Source organism: Oryzias latipes, chromosome 2, assembly GCF_053564925.1.
Source record: "Oryzias latipes strain Hd-rR chromosome 2, Olatipes_Hd-rR_3.1".
Lineage (NCBI taxonomy): Eukaryota > Metazoa > Chordata > Actinopteri > Beloniformes > Adrianichthyidae > Oryzias > Oryzias latipes.
The window spans coordinates 21,332,094-21,354,314 of record NC_136238.1 but is presented as its reverse complement, the minus strand read 5'-3'; the positions used below and the strand labels follow the sequence as shown (position 1 = coordinate 21,354,314).

At 40.9% G+C, this 22,221-nt stretch overlaps 1 long non-coding RNA gene across 5 annotated transcripts; it reads left to right on the top strand.

The window, feature by feature from the left end:
- The first annotated feature begins 122 nt into the window (after nt 1-122).
- Nucleotides 123-21,367, top strand: LOC111948683 (uncharacterized). 5 transcript variants are annotated; one of them, XR_013651912.1, is made up of 3 exons: nt 123-871; nt 961-8,339; nt 19,308-21,367. It is a non-coding gene; the product is annotated as an uncharacterized LOC111948683 (long non-coding RNA). The 5 variants fall into 5 exon arrangements; XR_013651911.1 differs by having other exon boundaries at nt 123-1,311; nt 3,785-8,339; XR_013651910.1 differs by having other exon boundaries at nt 123-1,311; nt 1,782-8,339.
- Nucleotides 21,368-22,221: the final 854 nt, after the last annotated feature.

Genomic DNA, 22,221 nt, shown 5'->3' with positions numbered 1-22,221 from the left:
CTGCTTAAAAATTATTTGTAAGACAAGAAACAATAAAGAAAATAAAATCTAATAGGGTACAAAAGTAAAAATTCGGGTAAACTTTTCGAGAGCTGAAATGACGTCACCACACTAACCAATTACCATGTTCATTTTTGACTACAAAACGCATCTAAGACTAAATAGTCTTAAATACATTTGTTTTAAGTTTTCCAAAACTATAGCATTGTATAAAAACATCTGTGAAGTAAAGCAGAGAAACAAATATTGAATTAAAAACCATTTAATATAAAAAAAGACTCTATAAACCTGTCTCTAAAGAGAATAATCACGAGTACAACCAAACCGTAGTTAATAACACATTGAAGAAATAATTGGAAAACAATTAGTAAAGTGGTGAAAACAACAGAGAAGTTCCCCTAAATTTTAAATAATTAGATTAGCACATTTATAAAGCATAAGTATGAAATGTACCTCAACAAAAGCAAATTGAAAAATTAAAGATCTTCAGAATGCAAATAATTTTACCAACATACAGCATAGATTTTAACGCATTTTATTGTTTCTGTTTTTTCTTAAAAATGGTTCAATCAAACATTTTTTGAATAGAGAAACAGTTTATTTAATGTTGAGACTAAATGAAAATTGAATGAACATTTCTATTTCAATAACTGTGTGAGAAATACTCATCAGGATGAAGGTGCTGCTTGGATTCTGGCCTAATGTCCGTCTTCATGGCTGCTGCTTCTCTTCTGCTGATGTTTTAGGAGCTGCAGGATGAAGGTCTGAGAAACTGTTGAAGCCACACCATGCTGGAAGATGCTGAGTCAGTCCATGAGGAGGAGGAGGAGGAGTCTTCATCAGTCTCTGGAGGCTCTGCAATAACTAGAAGGTGAAGCAGAATCCGTCCATTCCAGGGAGAAGGAAAGAAAAAGCAGTCAAAGCTGCAGGAACAAACATCTGGATAACCATGTTCTCCAGCTGCAAGAAGGATGAAGATGAGGATCTTCAAGCTTTTTGGGGAGGAGCTGAAGAAAAGCTCCGCCTCCATGAGGACGTTGAGAGCTGAACAGAGTCTGAGTGACAGAGGGGATGATGCACAGACAGCAGTTGATTTCTGATTGGTTCTTCCACAAACATTTCTTCATCATCTGTTCTGAAATTTGAATCAAATCACCTTCAAAGGTTCTCCTATAAAGCAGAGGGTCACATGACCTCACCTTGCTTTCTCCAGCTCGTCTACAGTCACTGAGATCAACAATCTGTCAATCAGCTTGAAGCTCCGCCCCTCCTCTCACCTGCTAACAAGTTTCTTCTGGAATCTGTTAACTGGTAAATAGTGTATACTCATGTAACGCTTTTCTACCTTCCTCGAAAGCCCAAAGCATCTGACAAACACAGTCTCACCCATTCAGGTGCACATTCACACACTGATGGCGGCTCCGCTGACGAACACTGTTAGTAACCTCCCACCAGAGGCAAGGTGGGGTTCAGTGTCTTGCCCAAAGACACTTAGAGATGTGGGAGGGCAAGGTGGCAAAAATATCAGATATCTGATTCTCAGCTTCTTTCTGTTTGGAGATTCTTCTCAGGTCTGCTCCCAGAGCTCCTAATCAAATTGCTGAATCCAGAGCTGCTCAGCCTGCAGCTCTCTGCTCGTTTCTGCATCTCAGTCAGAGGATGAATTCATGTCTTTCTTTTTTTGTCTGTTTTTCTTGATGCTTCATCCTTCCTGAATTATAGAAACAGGAAGTTTGTTGTTTCTTTGTCAAAGTGACTGAATGGAAATGTTGCTGCTGCAGCTCCATGTCTCCACCTGGTGGAGGGAGAGCAGAAGTGCAGCAGCTGATGGCAGCTTCCTCTGCCTCCCACTGCTGTCTGACTGCATTCACCTGAACCTGAGAGGAAACACAAGAGAAGAGCCAATCAGTGGAGGAGCAGCTGATCTGTTGGTGAAGGAGGATCAGAGCTGATGATGAGGAGGGTTTCCTCTGCAGGTGAAGGAGGAAGGCTGGATTCTAGTTCAGATGATCAACAGTTTTCAGGTGAAGGACTTGAGGTCTGGTTCAGTTCTGGATCTCTCTGATCAGACTCACTTGGAGCATCATGTGTGTGATGAGATCTTTTCAGTTGAGTCTTCTGAGAGTCTCTGAGAGACATCAGAGATGTTGGAGAAGAAAACATGTTGACTGCTGACTCTGACTGACAGCAGCTCCAGTCTAATGAGAAGAATCACTGCAGACTCCTAGGATTCAGATTTTCATGCTTTCCAAACATCACATTTTTCTAGTTTGACTTTCTGCTATCAGAATTTCTACATTTCTACGTGGAGAGTTGGAATCAGCTTTTCTAGAAAAAAGTCTGGATTGACTGACAGAAAATGCTGAAACCTGGAAACTGTTGATCCAAACATGTCATGTTATTCCAGACTGAACAGCTCAGTCTGTGTTCAAGTCAAAGTCCATCAGCTGTTCATGAAGAAGCAGATCCTCCAACACTCTGATGGTTTGGTGTTTGCAGGGGTCAACAGATCACACAGAGACTCCAGTCTGCAGCATGTAGCATGTAGATCATATCAAATGGTCATTAGAGCTGGTTTCAAACTTAAAAAGTCCCACTTCGATCACCTTTTGATCTTTCTTAAAATTTGCTGCTGGTGGTCTTTTATTTACGATTAAGCAGATTTTGGCAAAATCTATAAAACGGAGGTTTTCTAGGACACTGTTTCTGCAGAGCAGCAGTCCTTTAGAAATGTGCGTCTTCATTGTAGGTGGAATTACTGGTGTGAAGTAAGCCCGCCCCCATTTCCCATCATCCCTTCGTTTACACACCCTCAAGAACATGTTAAAAACACCAAAAACACCATTTTCATTGGAGTGGGTCTTTAAAAACACGTAGTCAGATTTAGAACAGTCTGGATCACACAATGGAACTATCATAATAATTAGACACTAAACAGTGTGAGCTTATTGCAACAGACAGAAATTGACTCCTGAAAAACAACAACTGTTAGAAGCAAACATCTACCCAGTTTGGAGACTAGTTAATAGTTAACTATTTTATAGATGACAGTATTTTTACTTTAGTGTTCAAGCTGATATACAATAGTCTCTGTCTAGGTGTTAAACAATAGGGGAAAATAACGTGTTACAAAAGTATCCAATTAGGACTCAGTTTCAGCAGATATTCAAACTATTTGAATAGGAGCTTAAGAATCCGATCAAGACATACAGTACCTAGTTGTTACTCTTTCTTCATAACAAAATCTAATTTTGTGGAGATCATGTCGTCTGTAGATGTATCCAGCCCAATCAAATGTGCTGAGAACTTACAAAGAAATGTTTAAAAAAAACATCATACCCTCTATTTATCGAATGTAAAAAAGTATGAGTTCTTATCACACACAGAAAACATGTGTTCGTATTCTATTCAGACATAAAGTTAATAAAAATGCTGGAAATATTCGAGACGTTTGGTCAAGCTAAAGAGTTGGAAAACATGCCCAAAGCTGCAGCACCACCTGCAGAAAGATGCTTCCTCTTCAGGCTCCGCCCCTCCACATCAAGAGCTGCAAGGAGAAGAAAGATCCGAGTTTCTGCTGAGCTGCTATTGAGCTTTTAGGGAGTCAGATCTTTAGGAACATTTGCTGTCAATGAAACCAGGAAGTTAAGTGTTTTTAAAGATCAGATTGATGACATCATCAGTTGTGGAGACACTGGAAAATGGAAATCTAGCAGAGAAGTAAACATCAGGAACTTCCTGTTTGAGTCTCTTGATTTTAGGATTTCCTCTCTGCTTTTTGCAGATGATGTTGTCCTATTGGCTTCATTGAGCCGGGACCTCCAGCGTGCATTGGGGCGGGATGCGGCCGGGATGAGGGTCATCGCCGTCAAATCTGAGGCCATGGTTCTTGACCGGAGAAATGTAGTCTGCCATCTCTCAGTGGGTGGAGTATCCTTACCCCAGGTGGAGGAGTTTAAATATCTGGGGGTCTTGTCCACGAGTGAGGGAAGACTGGAGCGTTAGATCGACAGGCGTATCGGAGCGGCGTCCATAGTAATGCAGTCGCTGTATCGGTCCGTTGTGGTGAAGAGAGATCTGAGCCAAAAAGCGATGCTCTCGATTTACCGGTCGATCTTCGTTCCAATACTCATCTATGGTCATGAGGTCTGGGTCATGACCGAAAGAACGAGGTCCCGAACACAAGCGGCTGAAATGAGCTTCCTCCGTAGGGTGGCTGGGCGCTCCCTTAGAGATAGGATGAAAAGCTCGGTCACCCGTGGAGAGCTCGGATTAGAACTGCTTCTCCTCCACATTGAAAGGAGCCAGTTGAGGTGGCTCGGGCATCTAGTCCGGATGCCTCCTGGACGCCTCCCTGGAGAGGTGTTCCGGGCATGTCCCACTGGGCGGAGACCCAAGCAAGACCCAGGACACGCTGGAGAGACTACGTCTCTCGGCTGGCCAACGCCTTGGGGTCCCCCAAAGGAGCTGGAGGAAGTGGCTGGGGTGAGGGAAATCTGGGCATCTCTGCTTAGACTGCTGCCCCTGCGACCCGGTCCCGGATAAGCGGAGGAAGACGGAGGGATGGATGGATGGATGGATGGATGGATGGATGGATGGATGGATGGATGGATGGATGGATGGATGGATGGATGGATGGATGGATGGATGGATGGATGATCAAGCCAGAATCCAAGCAGCACCTTCATCCTGATGAAGCTCTGACCTTCATCGGGCCATCTCCAGGCTCCGCCCCCAGTCTGCAGCAGCATCTGCTGCCTCCATCCTCTCTCTGAGAGTCTCTGCAGAGTTTTTCTGCAGCTGCTGGTTTTTCTGGAGCAGCAGCATCAGAGCCAGAGAGCCAAAGAAAGTGGAAAGTCTGAGAAGGAAGCAGCTCTGAAGCTCTGCAGCTGACGGTGCAGCTTCAGGACTCATGAGGAGGAGCACATGCACGGCTCTGATGCTGCTGAACGTCTGACTGAGATGATCCACATTCAGAAGAGAGTTTCAGAGTGAAAGACGTGTGGAAGAGGAGAATCCTGAAGGTTTCTGTGCAGACATGAACTCAGTCAGAGAGCGTCTGAATGTTGGTGGATCCAGAAGAAACCAGGAGCTCATGAAGGTGGTTCTGTTGGAGCAGAGAGCAGAACTCTGATCCCAGTTTCAGGAACAATGCAGGCTCATGTTCTGTACTGAAGAGTTCTCCTGAAATGTTCTGTTCAGACTTCTTCAGGATCACATCTGTGTGTGAATGTGGAGGTTTGTCTGAACCAACCTGCAGCTCACTTTGAAGCTCCTTCAGGCTCACACAGCAACAATGACAAAGACTGACGCTGCTGTGCTGCCCTCTAGTGGCAAACATGGGATCTGCAGCACACATTTCTGCATTTCTGTGGTCCTAGGTCTGTTTTCCAAAAGCTAATCCAAAGACAGACATTGAGGCAAACCAGGAGCAAACACACACAATGCAAGGGTAGAAAAAACTGGTGGTCCAGGAAACAGGAACTAACTGGTGATGAGAATATGTGGAACGTGGAAGAAGAGAGCTGGATTGTGAGCAAGACCCAACCAACTGAAGATGAACTGTAGAAACAGACAGTTTTTGAGCATTTTAACAACCCAACCAAGGAAAAAAATCAACGAAATCACAGATTTTACATTATAGTGACATATATTGACTTTATGTCACTATAATAACTTAAAGCATCTGATAGTCAGGACCTTTACTCCAAATTCTAACCAAACCCAATCCTTCTAATGTTGAAGCATAAAACAAACAAAGCGTCTTCAGAGAAGCAAACCATAAGATTAAAATTATGTTTCTCTATCATAAAAACACATCTTTTAAACACGTTTGTCTAAGGTATTTATTTTTTAAATTTTATTTTTACTTTGTTCTATCTTTCATGTAAGGGTTAATGGCCGACGAAGTGTGCATTAATACAAAATAAACCCACGACGTGGAAGCCTGAACCTTCCTCTGTCAGGAAATGCTTATTTTGTTGTTAAGTCTGGCAGCCTGTGACTCCTCCTGGAACTCATCTCCTCCCCTGGAGAGTCACATTCTGCAATCTATTGCTAATTAAGCTCCTTCATAAGGAATCGCTTTTCTGTGTTCTGTGTCTGAGCGTCTTCAAACCTTCCTAGTGTTTTGGTTCTGTTATTTTGAGGAATTAAACCTTGCGACATTGAGGATTTTTTTCATGTCCTTCCTGCTCGTGGGCTCCTCCTTGGCTACTTTGTTACATCCTCACGCTTACACCACGGTCACTCACAAAAGAAATAAATACTCAGTTTTTAGCACTTAATTCTTGTTATTATTTTTTGGTATGGATTGCTTATTTCACCAACAGCAGTCTATCTGTTACGTGGTGCGGTGTGTGGTAATGGTTACGTAACAACGCACCCCTTAGCCGGGTCAGCTGGCACAGATCTCGACTGCAGTGGCAAAGGAAAGCGATATATTTGCTGATTGGTTGAATAAAGCATCAGTTCAGAGAGAAAAATCACCTTATCTTTTGTTTTAGTCCAGATGATGAAGTAAAAAGGTGTTTTAAAGAAGCCAGCGCAGTGATATATAGAACATTTAAGCTATGTGACCGGAACTTCTTTTTTAGGTGTGCGTTATCACTGTGGTATATCACTTTTTAATGCACACCCAGCAGCCAATCAGAATCGAGAATTCACCCAGACCATGGTATAATAATAGTTCACTCATGTTCATCTTCAGCCTTCGACCTCAAAGTTATTTTAAAATATTTGTAGCTCCAACAACAGAAGACATTTGTTTTAATCGTTCTCGGTTTTTATTTAAGAGTTTTAAAGAAAGGAAAACAGAAACAAGACTTTAAAGTCTTTACAGTATGTCAGTTATAAATATTTACTTCCTAAAGATCTTTCATTTTTGTATTTGCTTTTAGTATGTTACATCTCATTTTATGCTTTATGAACTTTCTAATTTAATCATTCAATCATCGTCTTTTATTGTTTTATGCATACAAACAAATTTACAGGACATGTAGACAAGTGCATCCAAAACAAAGCAATGACTACAATATTTTAACACAAAATAATAAACAGTAGGGGATGTCTGAATGAGAAATTATAAGTGTTTTGTAGTAAAATCTTTTTTTTTTAGCTTTATTAACCCTTGTGCTATCCTAGGCACTTTTAACGTTGCGAGTGGGGTCATCTTGACCCACTAGACAGTGCTCTGAACCTTTTTTCTTCAATGATTTGTGATCTTCACTGGTGTCCATGGATTACATGAAATCTTTCCACCTTTATCCACCTTTGTCATGGTAGGGAGAACACGTCACTGGTCATCTTGACTCCATAGGATAGCACAAGGTTTAAACATAACATTGAAGAACAAAACACAACATCAAGGAATCAAAAAGATCATCAGCCGCAACAACCAATACCATCATTCCAAACTTATTTAACCACAGCAAGTGATAAACGTAGCAGAAACGTATCAAAAATAGAGCTTGCTGATAAGAAAATAGAGTATCTTAAAATCTATAAAAATAGAATACAAAAAATAATAATACTTACAATACAAAGTTTTCTTAGAGGAGGGGATTAATTATCAAACAAAAAAGCACAAATTGTTCCAGTGGTACTTGCTTTGGGTGTGTTCATTTTTTGTAATGTATTTATAACACTGAACCATCCTTATATTAAATACAGTAAAATTGGAAGTTGGTTTTGTAGTCAAATCTTTTTTTTTTAATCCAACTTTATTGTATAAAAAGGAAATACAATACAAAACACAATTTTACAAAATAAAATTCAGATATGCCAGAGGAGCATACATATTAAATACATTTTACATAAAAACATTTGTAGTCAAATCTGAACATAGTGATTATAGTGTGATGACGTCATAACATCTCTCAGAAAGTTGACCAAAATTGTATTATTTCCACATATTTTATTTTACTTTTTATCTTCCTGAATTTAAACTGTTGTTTAAAAATATTGGAAACGGTTCAACCCATTTCATGGTCCAGTGAAGCAGTTTTTACGCTGTTTTTTATTTTATTTTATTTTTTTGTTAAATAAAGTTTCCTGCACGCGACCCGGAAGTTAACAGCACGTGGCGCTAGCAGCGTTAGCTCGTGTTGAGCCGATCATGGTGGTGTTTGTGGGAGTTGCAGCTGAACGGAGCAGCTGCAGGAACCATGCCTTCACTTCAGCCTCTGAGAGAGTTGATCAGCGAGCGACTAGCTGCTGCTGCTGAAGAAATCTTCCGACTCTGTGAAGGAACCATCGTCCAGTACGAGCAGGAGCTCTGTCGTCAGCGCAGACTGCTGGATGTCGCCTGGAAACAACAGCTGCAGGTCCAAACTATATAGGTATGTATTTCAACAAAGGAGAAATAAGCACTTTGAGGCTCACAGCTTACTGAGGGCCCAGAGACACAATTTGATAATAAAAGGTATGTTCACTTTAACTTTATTTTCTTATTTTTTTTATTGAATTTGAAGCAAGTAACAAACAATCACGGCATGTCTGTCAATCATCAAAATCAATAATAATAATAATAAACGTTATTTGTACAGCACCTTTTAGGATAAAAATCACAAAGTGCATCTCAGTAAAACATAGAATACAGAGAGAATTATAAAAAATAAATTTTAAAAGATAGGTTTTTAGCTGCTTTAGCATTGAGTGCAGATCTGAGGCTGACTTTGGTCACATGACCTCAGGGACCTGCTGGGAGTGTATAGGCCTGTTCACACCGGGACGAATTTCGCCCGCGATTTTCGCCGACGTTCAACGCCTCGTGACTAAACAAAGGGCACCAATGTGAGTGTGCACACCGACGCGAAAAAACGCCACGCGTCAAAGCGTCACTTTTTAAAAAATGCATCGGGTTCGTCTTTTTGGTTTGACGCGTCGCGTCGAGATCTATTCAACCAATGAGAACGGCGCTTTTGCACACGTGTCTGGAGCCTCTGAAGTTACAGTAAAACACAACTTGGGGGCGCTCAAACACAAAACTGCCTTGCTGAGCACACATGCCAGCGAAGAAGATAGACGCCGAGTTGCATCTACACAGCCGCGAAGAAATAATGACGGACATTCTAAAATATCCCCGAAATATTCATGTTTTCTTTGTATGATTCTGACAAGCGCGTAAATACTCGCTCTCTTCTTCTGAGGGAAAAGCGACTTCAAGAAGCGTAAAGTTGCGCAGCGCCACCTTGTGTACAGGAGTATTTCTGTTTTACATTAAGCGCCATCTAATGTCAGGGAATGAAATTGCATGTTCGCTCGGCTCATCGTCAGCGAAAATCGCCTGGGTGTGAACACAAAAAAACGTGGCGAAATCGCTGGCGAATAACGCCTGGCGAATATTCGTCCCGGTGTGTACGGGCCTTATGTCTGCAAAAGGTCTTTTAAGTAGACCGGTGCTTGGCTATCAATGATGAGATAAAGGTAGAAAGGTGTAGGTGCTTGGGCCGTGCGCGCATGTGTGTGTAAGAGAGAGGAGAGCGCGCGTACAGCACAATAGGGAAAGAGAGGGGCAGTGGGGGCGTGCATTCATGTTGTGTGTTAAGGAGAAAGGAGAACGGCAATAACGGAAGGCTACTTCCAGAATAAATGCTATTGACTCTTGATTAACCCGCTCTGGAGAATCTAAGGGTCTGAATGGGGAAGTGAACCCCGAAGGGGGATTTGCCTTCGGCCCTGGAGAAGCTCACCTCTGCGCTTCTGACCATGGTCGGAAAGGGAAAAAAAAGTCATCACGGGAAAGGTTCAACACCACGCTCGCCCATTTCGCTGGAACTTTTTCCAAAGACCTTAACTTTGAACTGAATAGGGTGGTCACCCCAAATATGAATGAAATCGGTGACCTTGTTTCCCTTCCACTGACTGGTCACAGCAGCATCGTCCACCATGGCCTGGCCGTTCAGACGGAGGTCGCATTTCAAAAGATCAGATACGTATCGGATTCAGGACCACATACCCAAAGCCTGGGTCACATTTGAAAATATCAGATCTGTGTCGTTAAGACTGTCATTAAAAGATCAGATGCAGGTCGCATAGGGGCAAAAAAACTCGGAATTGGGTCGTTTCAGCCTGCGGTGTGAACGTAGCCTTATAGAGCGAGACATGAGAATGAAAACTACAATCACAAATATTGTGTTTAGTTTACTTAAACAGTTTATTGGTGAAGTTTCTTAACTTGGTTCCTATGGAAGCATTTCTGTAGCATTATTAAAAATTAAAGTCAATACCAGAAATGCTTTTTCATTTTCAAACCGAAGCTGCGTTTGTTGACTCAAAATTAAAAAGAAAAAGCAATCTGCCAAACGGCTTTTTCTTTTTCAATTATGCTACAGAAATTCTTCCATTGGCTCCCGGCAGTGATGTTTTTGGTCCAGCAGGAGGCAGTATTAAGTGACACAGCGTGACGCAATATCAATACAGCTTGGGCAATGTGCGGAAACGCTTCACAAGGCCTCCTCTACCCATCATTAACTTCAACAAAGGAGAGAACAGTTCTTCCAAAACATTGGGATCCAGGTTCTAGTGGAGCGATGACTGCTTCTGTTGATTCCGGTAAACCGTTGCTCTGCAGTTGTTCGTTTCTGTCATTCTTTGCGTCCGTCCGTCCATTATTATTACATAAAATGAAGGCCTTTTTTCCGACCAACACTAGTTCTGCGGAGAAAGTGGGTGTGTGTTTTAGCCTGGGGGCGGTGCTGAAAGCCCAGTGTCTCGCTGGAAGGGGCTGTGACGGTGTGGGATTTTTGATCACCACGGTGATGAAGCAGCAAGAGTCGCTGTGTCGGGACTCTTGCCACTACCACCCCCTCAACACAAAATCCTCCAGTGGGTGGCCGCGTCGTGCACTCAAGAACGCACGGAGCTTGTAATGGAAATAAATACAATGGAAATGAATACAGTAATCCCCCGCCCATTCGCGGTTTAATTTTCGTGCCCCGCCCATTCGCGGGTGGCCACAGGTGACGTCACAAGCGTGAAACGCAGAACCGCTCATTTAGCGAATTTTAAAAAACGATTTACTCTGTACTGTAATAATGACCCAGAGTTGGACAGAGCTGCGGGCAGGTGGCGCCCCCCTCTTTCTGCTAGTTGCTGGACCACAGCGTATGTCAATCAGCGGTGGGCTGGTGACTGGTGGATTAGAGGGGGCGGGGCATACCTGGGTGCACGTTGGCTGAACGTTCTCCTCCGGCTGAGTGTATGAGCAGGCTGCGCTATTTTTGTTCGAGCTGTAACCATTCTGACAAGGTTAATAAAAGCCAATAAAAGCCCTGTATCATCTCCAGCTTCTGGAAATGAACCCAAACGGCAGAAAAAGGTTCTGACTCTGGGAGTTTTAAAAACAGCGTCAATTATTCGCGGTTTTTCGTTATTCGCGGGGGGGTGAGGAACGTAACCCCCTCTAATACGGGGGGATTACTGTAATAAGAACGCAGTATTTAACAGTAACAACAACTAACTAATAGCTAACTATAAAGGTAAACATTAACAAACTTTTTAAAGTGCAAAATAAAGCTAAAATTGAACGCTTGCTGCTTAAATGAGTCGTGCTGCTGCAGCTTTTATTTGTTTAGCTTCATGTTGCATGACAGGAACACCAACATGGAACACCAACAGGTTTCAGCAAAGACCTTAGCGGGGTGATGATGTTGCCAGCCACACTGAATATACGCTCCGATGGAGTGATCGTAGAGCATACAGACAAATCATTTTTTGCCATTTTGACAGAAGAGGGAATCGAGCATGATCCCCGCCACCTGGCATGCAGATGAGAGTGCAGATGGAGGGCTTCCTCCTGCATATACTTGCGACTTCAGTGTCTGCACGGAGTCCTTTTGGGCTGTTGTAGTTACGCAATTGTCTTTTATGCTCATGGTTGTGTGTATTTAAATTAACATTATCTGTAAACATTACAAATACAAGTACTGAAACATGGCAAGCAGTTTATTAAGAATCTGACACTCCCCCATAATGTTTAATGGGCTGTCCCTCCCTTGCACAGGAGGATGGAGGCTTTTTCTATGAAGGTAAATATGCTCCAAAAAGAACGCACTTGTAGAATTGATCTGAGAACTTGTAATATAGAATGTGAAAACGTGCACACCAAAAATCTGCATCTGTGTGTAAAAATCTTCTGCTGTGAACTGACAAATTCCCATTTGCATGTGTTCATTTAGAGTTACAACTTCAAATTTGTGATTCCAACTGCTCAAATGTGCTTCTGCGTGTGCTCCAATCTGCTGGCGCAAATCACAGGTGCGCTACAACTGCGCTCTGAATTCTGACACATTTTCAAAGGGCCTGTTCGTAAAAACATGTAACACGGAAAAAAATGTTTTTTATGTCACTAGCAAAGCTGTATTTTAAAAACTTTACATGATCTAAGTAAAAGTACCTACCGATAAAGATTCATATTGTAAATATTAGTCCACCGCTGCATTGCCTTGCTGGAGACTTTAGCTAAAGCGGTTAGAGCTAGTCTGGTCGGACCGGAAAAAAAAGACTTGATTTGGTCCTGCCTCTTTTCCCCATATTTGGAACGTTCAATGTTAGGCGGAGTTAAATCAACCGTGAGCTGACATTTTAGGCTTCAAGTAGGGGACTTTAGAAATCAATGGGTGACGTCAGAGATACTCCGTCTATGGTATCAGGCAATGAGGAAAATCCGCGATATGCTATATTAGTGATCAATATTGCGATGATGGTACATAAACAAATAGCAAAACAACCACAAACATAATTTCCATTTCACTGCAGTTTAATTCAAATAAGAGGCAACATAACTTAAATTATACTCCAAATGAAACTAGTCTACGTGGGAGGCGAGCATCTTAACATAAAAAGGCTTTATCTGATGGGCCAATGCATAAATTGATTTTTGATTAGCTAAATACGTCAAACTGCCATAAGATTGTTTAAGCACATTTAAAGTAACCATTTTTGCTGTCTTTTGTGATATGCATATTGCACAGCTTGACATCGTGATAACAATAAATTTGCGATTTATTGTGTAGGCCTACTATGGTATGAATGTGGGACAACCCAGAAATGCTTGTTTTCAGCAGTTCTCAACCTTTTCGGAGCCAAGGTATACCTCATTCCTCGACCACAATCCTGCACAGCACAAACCAAAAAAAAAAAAGAGAAGCGCTGTAGTCTGTATCCCAGACCTCAAGTGTATATTTTGTAATAATTGAGGCACAAAAATTTGAATTTGCAGCTGTTTTTCCTAAAAGTCACAATGCTTTTCAATGATAATTTTTAACTAATTTAGTTGAAAATTTTTGTCCAGGTACTTTTTTCCCTTTAGTTGATTTAAATGCAACTTCATGTAACTTTCACCAAAACTAAATAAAATGACAATCTTTCGAAACTGTAATTTATACCTAAATAGGCTTATTTTTTATGTTTATGCAAAACTGAAGTTTATGAACAAATGTATAATGGGCATGTTTAATACATTTTAGAACAAAAAAGACCAACATTATATTTATGTTTAAGTTTAATTGTAACTAGGGTTCGGCGATGTCCCCTAAATTGGCAGTTGACGATGTTTGCAGTCAACCATCGGGATGGACGATGATATCGTCGGGGGGGGGGGGGGGGTTAATTTTTTATTACTTTATTTTTTTTATTTTCCAAATAATGACTCATCCGCGATGATCCAGTCTAAACTGAAGGAAGTGACTTTAAAAAAAAATCATATAAACAAAAAGAAAAGAAGTGGGCCGCTCCTGCGTTTGATTCGACCAGTAGAGCTAGCGACCGTGTCTCTAGCAGAGCAGACAGACTTACAGTTTTGTGTTTTAGGGAAGTAAGGATGCTTTGTTACGTGTTGGAGACTTCGGACTGTGATCCGTCCCGCAGCTCTACGTGAACGAGCAACCGGAATTTAGGAGAAGCGGGTCTCCCGGTAAAAGTGTGTCGGGGCAGAGCTCGGAGCGCTAGCTAACGCAGTGTGTGAGCTTCGAAGCAGAAAGGCCGCTCAGTCCTTAGAAACCATTCAAACAATCACGTGGATTTGTGTTTCCAGTTGTGTCCCGACAAAATAAAGGCTGACGTGCAGCCAAGATGCAGATTGGAGCGTTTCACGCATGGATTTATGTTCATGCTAATGTTGTTAGCCCGTGTTAGCATACTGCTAATCCTGGCTTCCGGCTCCGTTTTTCAACAGAAAAAGCACTGACCAAAGGATTGAAATTAAAATGATGAGCGAAAAGGCGCTTCATAATAACCGTAACATTAATAAAAGCACGTTTAGGAGATCATCTTGTATAATACCGAGCTGACGTATCTATGTATGTAGCCGCTCGGCGGAACTAAGTTTCGCTTCCGGTTTTTAAAAACACTACTGCGCATGTGCGAATGATTTATTCCGACTGAAAGTGTGACCCATGTGAATGTTTTTTAGAATCTGAAAAAGTTTTTCTGGGCCCATGTAGACGGTTGGATTCTAATCCGACCATTGATCCCATCAAGATATTTTGCACATTTAACCGCGGCTTACGGGGTCGACTCGCAGCGTGGCAGGGGCGTGGCATCACGATGGTGTCTCTCCATCGGGATGTCAGTCAACCATCACGATGGACGATGGTATCGTGGGCTCTGCACTACGGCCCGGGGACTGGATCCAGCCCGCCTCCATGTTTGGTCCGGCCCACTGAGCAATATCAGAGACCCATCTTTGTTTGTTTGTTTTTTTAATCTGGCCACACCATCAAGACCTGCATAGAACGTGACATTTTTATTCCCCCCTTCTGCAGTCTGTGTCCCGATCTGAATCCCTCTAAAATCTCTGTCAAACAGAACAGAAGACTGTCTTCCCTTTCTACATTGCAGTTCATCTTTCCCGGTTTAGCTCATTCTTTTAGAGCGATTATGCTACTTTTCTTAAACGGCGCACCCTGCTCTGTGTCCTGATTGGCTGGAGACCGTGTCAATCAATTTCCTCCGGGCCGTGTCTCCTGTACAGAATCACGGAGCTCTTCAGATCAGAAATCTGTGATCAATCAGATCTTTGTTTTCATTCTAAGATCCTGGACCTAATTTCTATGAAGTTTGGAGAATTTAAACAAGAGAAAAGGTGAAAATGTTCATGTCTGTGTGAGAAAAGTGTAGAAAGTGGGCAGTGAGGAGTTTTACTGCCATAAACGTCTGTAATCAGACTGTGGATTTCACCGATCAGAACGTAACTCCTGGAATAAATGAGGGAACTCTGTACTGGTGAAAAGGTAATGCAGATGTATGATTAGCTGCAGCAGAAGACAGAGAAATGTGCTTTTTTCATAATTACTGGTTAAGAAACAGACGCACAGGACACAGGCTTGTCCTTTCCTTTTCAGCGGAAACTCAGCTGCTGCTGCGTCCTCTTGTCTTGTCGGAGTTGGTTTTCCAGCGTCCTCACTTGTGAACCATGGATTCATTATTTTGAATTCTCTGGCAGCTGAGGTTCGATAAGTTAGAAAGATATTCACAGATTCGGATTTCCTGCTTAAATAACTCTTCTGATCAACGTTCAAATGTGTCAGCAAGTATCTCAATCCTTTTGTATTAACACAGAGAGTGAACCACAAATGCATTTCTGAAGAAAAAAGATCGTTTTTTTTTTTTTTTTGCTTTATAATCAGAATTGTTCGCTTTAAGCTGTGAATGCAGACATGCAGCAGCCGGCTGTCAAGGGACCGTCAACAAAGTGCAACCTCTGTGAACTGTGAAACACCACTGTGTAAAAATCAATAACAAAAAAATTCATAAAATTATTATAAAGCATATTCTTGTTACAATACATATTTTGCAGGAAAGTCCATCTTTATTTTATCTTGTTGCATATACTTTTCAAATTTGAATAGATATGAATCATGACTAAAGTTATCAGTAACTTGACATGACTTTATTGGCATACTAAAATAAAGAATGTGAATAGTTCACTTTGTTTATTTATAGGAATTTTTCCTAATTACAAATGGATCAGATTTGGTCAAAAATCCTCAATAGCTCTGAAGATGCTAGAATTTTTTTGCATAATCTTTATTATAGTAGGAAAATAAGGTCATGATTAGTCAGTACAGGAGGTTTTGTGTCAGTAACTACAGCATCTTCAAAGCCATTGAGCATTTTTGACCAAATCTGATCAATATTTAATTATGAAAAATTCCTAACAATAAACAACGTGAATTATGACAAAATCTTTATTGCAGTAGGACAATGAGGTCATAATTAGTCAGTACAGGAGGTTTGGTGACAGACACTTTAGTATTTTCAGAGCTATTTTGCATTTATGTTATGATTCATATCTCTATTAAATTTTAAAAACTATAAGCAATAAAATAGAGGTTGACTTTCAAACAAAATTTAGTATAATAATAATAATGTAGCATGACTATGCTAACGAGTCTTAGTATAGACATGTATTCACTTTTTAAAAGTTCACTGATTTTTACAGAATGCTGTTTCACAGGGTACGTACTTTGTTGACGGTCCCTTGGTTACGGTGGCCCAGAAGGGTCACAACACAACACATTAACTTTACCCACAACACATTAACTTTACCCACAACACATTAACTTTACCCACAACACATTAACTTTACCCACAACACATTAACTTAACACACAACACATTAACTTTACCCACAACACATTAACTTAACACACAACACATTAACTTAACACACAACACATTAACTTTACACACAACACATTAACTTAACACACAACACATTAACTTTACACACAACACATTAACTCACAACACAACACATTAACTCACAACACAACACATTAACTCACAACACAACACATTAACTCACAACACAACACATTAACTCACAACACAACACAATAACTCACAACACAACACATTAACTCACAACACAATCACTCACAACACAACACAATAACTCACAAAACATTAATTCACAACGGAAGTAAAGCTGCAATGGAAGTGCTTTTATTTATTCTCCTCTCCGTTCTTCAGCCCCCTCCTCTCACACTCACTCGGTCCCCAACACCCCCCACCCACCCACACACCCTCCCAGTCCCTGCACGCGCTCCTCTCCTTTCTTCCTCTCCTTTCTTCCGCTCCCTCTTCCTCTTCCTCTCACACACGCACGCGGTCCCCAACACTTGACACAACAAATGTGGAGAGATCGCACTGTCAGGCTTTAATGAACACAATTTCTAAGAGGCCGGGCGTTGCACTCCCCCAACAACAGGTTAGATGACAGAGCCCGGTCCAATAAGCTCTGCCGTTCACGGAGCTTCAGTAGAACTCCAAAAGCCACACGGCCTAACGTAGGCCGCTATTATATATTCATGAGTGGGAAAAAACCCGCTGAACCGACCTTAAAACCGCCCAAATTATGCATTTTTGACCGCAAATTTACACCCAAAACCGCCCAATCTGGCAACGCTGCTGCTAGCTTCTCTTGTAGAAAATCATGCTCCCTCCACAGCTCACTGTGACATTACTTTCTGTTAGGCAGTTAGCCACTCAGCCCAGTGGAAATTTCAGAATAAAAGCACTTCCATTGCAGCTTTACTTCCGTTGTGAGTTATTGTGTTGTGTTGTGAGTTAATGTGTTGTGTTGTGAGTTAATGTGTTGTGTTGCGAGTTAATGTGTTGTGTTGCGAGTTAATGTGTTGTGTTGCGAGTTAATGTGTTGTGTTGCGAGTTAATGTGTTGTGTTGTGAGTTAATGTGTTGTGTTGTGAGTTCATGTGTTGTGTGTAAAGTTAATGTGTTGTGTGTAAAGTTAATGTGTTGTGACCCTTCTGGGCCACCGTACTTGGTAGCCGGCTCGCTGCTCTGTTTGCATTCACAGTTTGAAACGAACAATTCTGATTAAAAAGCAAAAAACTATATATTTATTTTCTTTAGAAATGCATTTGTAGTTCACCCTCTGTGATAATATATAATGATTGAGATACTTGCTGACACATTTGAATGTTTATCAGAAGAGTTATTGAAGCACAAAGAGGAACAATTAGGATTGCAGGCGTGCAGTTGTAAAATACGTGGTTGCTCGGTTAGAATTGCGCCTGCATGGTTGTAAGGTTCCCTCACTCAGTTCCTGAATACGCCCGCTCATTTGTCTTTACGCCCTTTCACTTTATGGCAGCTATGAAACGCCAGACGTCTGTACCAGAGAGCACAGCTGAAGCCTCGCCTGTAGCTCGAGAGCGTTCCACTGCAGAAGAATCAACACGCTCCCCCAACACACTTGTGTGCGCTCCTTCCTTCTACACACGCAGCGCGGTGACACGCATACACATTGTCATTCTACACCTATATAGTTAGTTCATTGGTTAGTTAGGTAGTAGTTGGTTGTTACTGTTATTTGTTAATAAAGAATATTGTGTTGTAATTATATTTATTTGCGACAGTGTTTTATTTATTTATTTTTTTTGCTAGCTGGCATAGAAATAGCTGTCAGCGCCCTGCACTACCATTGATAGTGAGTATTTTTTTTGTCTTCTGCGGCAATTCTGCTGAATGAAAAAATCAACAGGTAACCTGTCAAAGCAGAGATGCTACTTGTTCTCAGGGAAAATGTCCCATTGATCCAACCACAGTTAAAAACAAAAAACCAAATGTAATTGTGGTGGCTTATTTCTTTTTGTCATTCTGGTTTGTAAAATGCTTGAATGTCTGTTTTTGAAAAGTTTATTTCTATGAGCAACTATTTATTGTGCACATCACAAAACTTCATAGTTATTATTTTGCACTCCAATTTCAAACAAAGCAATAATTTTTGCACTTTAAGATTAAACTATTTCTTTTGCATGTTATTATATCGGGTATTTTATGTGTTGAAAAAAGTACTTGTTACATTGGTATTTAAGTTAAAGTCTTAGTATTTGTTCTGACCATTGAAACACACTTTCTCTGTTCACAGATGTATGGCAGACTGAAAAGGCCAATAAAGTGTTTATAATTTATTTGCAGGTAAAACTAGTTACTACCAACTAGTTAATACATAAGAGCCGTTCGCTGTTACTTTGTACTTACTAATATTTTTTCTTAGGTAATTAAAAAAAACACCGGTTCAATATTGTTATCGGCTGCAAGAGGCAGGAAAATATCGGGTATCAGTAGTAATAAGTCATTATCGTGAAATACTAGTTGTGTGGTCATGTGACGAACTGGCAATCTGTCCAGGGTGTACCCTGCCTTCACCCCGCTGGTATAGATTCCAGGACCCCCATGACCTCGAAAGGGAATAAGAGGGTTCAGAAAATGGATGTAGATTTTCTGACTGAGGTGATTATTATAAAAGGGCTCCTTCTTGTGTTTTTGTCCCTGCAGTCCTTCCTCAGCATTGGATGGCCGAAAAGGAAGATCTGTGCAACTAGTTGAGGGATTCGAGAATGGAAAAGGAGGAACCAGAAACTACACAGATTAAAGAAGAACTGAAGGAACCAGGAAACCAACAGATTATAGAGGCGCGGGAGGAAGAAGACTCTCCACAGATTAAAGAGGAACTGAAGGAACCAGAAAACCTACAGATTAAAGAGGAGCAAGAAGGATTCTGCATCAGTCATGATGGGGATCAGCTTGATCTAAAGCAGGAGACTGATACCTTTATTGGGATTCCTCCTTATGAGGAAGATGAGAACAGTGAAGCAGATCTAAACAATCAGCAGAGCTTTAATGTAACTGATAGTCAGGATGAAGAAGGAAACCAACATGAAGAATCGACATCAACTACAGACCCACAGAACAGAGGTCAGAGGAAGAGAAGAGACAGACGTCGTGTCCAAAATGTCGGCAGGTCTCACATGTCAGAAAGTCAGTGTGACTCCAATGTTAGAAAAAACTTAAAGAAAGAAACTTTGGTAAAGAAATACAAACAATCTCCAAATGATAAGAGACTTTCCTCTGTAGGGTCTGGTAAAAGAACAAGGATTTCACATGATGTGTCTGTCAACATGAAAGCTAAGTCTGATGAAATGCCTCATCTCTGTGAGGAATGTGGTAAAAGTTTCGGTTACCAGTCTCAGTTAAAAATTCACATGAGAGCTCATACAGGAGAGAAGCCTTTTACTTGTAAGGAATGTAATGCAGGTTTTAGTCGTGTATCTAATCTCAAAACACACATGAGGACTCACACAGGAGAAAGGCCTTTTTCTTGTAAAGAATGTGACAAAAGTTTTGGTCATATATTTTGTTTCAAAGTACATATGAGAATTCACACAGGAGAGAAGGCGTTTTCTTGTAATGAATGTAAAAAAGTTTTTAGTACTATATGTAATCTTAGAACACACATGAGAACTCACACAGGAGAAAGGCCCTTTTCTTGTAAGGAATGTAATAAAAGTTTTAGTTGCGCATCTAATCTCAAAACACATATGAGAACTCACACTGGAGAAAAGCCTTTTTTTTGTAAAGAATGTAAAAAACGTTTTACTCATGCATTTAGCCTCAAGACCCATGAGAATTCACACAAAAAGAAGCATTGACAAAACTGCCAAAGAATTTCATGAACATTTTATGCAATAATTGGAGTAAAAAGAGGCTGAATTGAGTATTGAATGCACAGAAAAAAACATTTTCTGAAGTGTGATGTGTGTTGAAAAGTGGAGGTGTCAAATGATTGAGTTAATCTCGATTATTTAATTACAAGCCAATTACGCTTTTTTAAAATCACGTTAATCTCATCTTAAGTCCATACTTGTTGTCATGTTCTGAAATGTAAAAAACAAAGGTCCAAATGCCACAACTGATACATTATATATTTTAACTAAAGGATAAAGGTTTTCCCATAATGAGTGAATGGGGTATGCAGAGGGCTGATTACATGGTTTGATAAATTGTAGGATATAATATGTCAACATGGATTTTGGTATTAATAAGTTTCTGTTTTCTGGAAAATGTTTCTACAGTTTTTGTATATTAAATTTGAGCACTCTAGACCATGAAATTCATTCTTTTAGTTCTACCTGTAAATAGAAATGGGTTGTTTTGAATTATAACAAATAAATTCTCTGCTTTTGATTGTTTTTCTTTTTTTTTTTTTACCAGATTAAAGGTACCATTATTTGCAATGACATTGTTTATTTGATTCTCTAACAAATGTAAATTCAAAAGCTGTGTTCAGTTTTTGTTGATTTTTGTATTTTCTTGCCTTAAAGTTGCTAAGTTGACCTTTTTGTTGGAATGGTTTCTGCTGAGACGATGGTAATGTTGTCCACGTCTTTTTGTTGCCATGACAAAACTGAACATTTTTTGGATACATCTTTAGTTCTAATGCTGCATTCACACCGGACACGGTTTGCACGTCAAGGGCGTCAAGTTTCAATGTACAGACGCGATTTGAGGCGCAATTTGGGAATAAAGCTCTGCGCGTCAGTCTGGCAGCAGTACAATTTGAGCGTCTTTGTGTATTTTTTGTGGCTATCAGGCTTTGGGTACGTGACATTTTCAGCGACTCCATCAGTGGGTTGAAAATAAATCCATTATGGCTGCTTAATGCGAAGGTTTTTGTCCTGAACTGCCATCAATCTTCTGAACCCACTGGGGCTGCGAGGTTGCCGGAGACGGTGTCTGCCAGTGTTGGGGCAGGTGGGATGCACCCTGGGCAGGTCACCCCCCTTTGGTCGGAGGAGCTCAGCTGCAACCACAAAAGCTGAGCTCACTTCGATGGTTGCCGGCGGGCGGAGCTCACCACCCTGGGCGATGGAGGATGCTTGCTTCAAGGGCTGCTTTGGGCAGCTGGCTCTCCAAAAAGCCACTATGGGATGGGGAGGCAGCCAGCTCAGGCCTCCTGATCACTATGGTATTTTTCTTATTTTCATGTAGTCAAAAAAGATCCTCTCCTTTGATTCTCTCCTTTGAAGAGCTGATAGAACTTAGAGAAACCAGAGTGTAGATTTGCATAAACCCCTTTTTGTTACTTTATTATTTTTTATTTATTCAATACATTTAATGTGAGTGGGGAGGGAGAGGGGAAAAATGTGTGTGTGGGTGGGGCGGGGGTGTGGAAAAGAATAAAAGGAAAAGAAGTGAGAAAGTGGGGGATACAAGCACTGATTTGAATAAGTTGTTTTTAGCTGTAACAATTATACCAAGTCTGCTGGACAAATATTACATCAAAGGTGAAATTCTGACACTAAGGTGAGCGGAAGACATCTGTCCATAAATACACTGTGGGTTAGGAGGAGGGATGAAGCAGACGGAGCAATGTGGCAGTGTGCATGTGGGGGTGGAGATACATGCATGC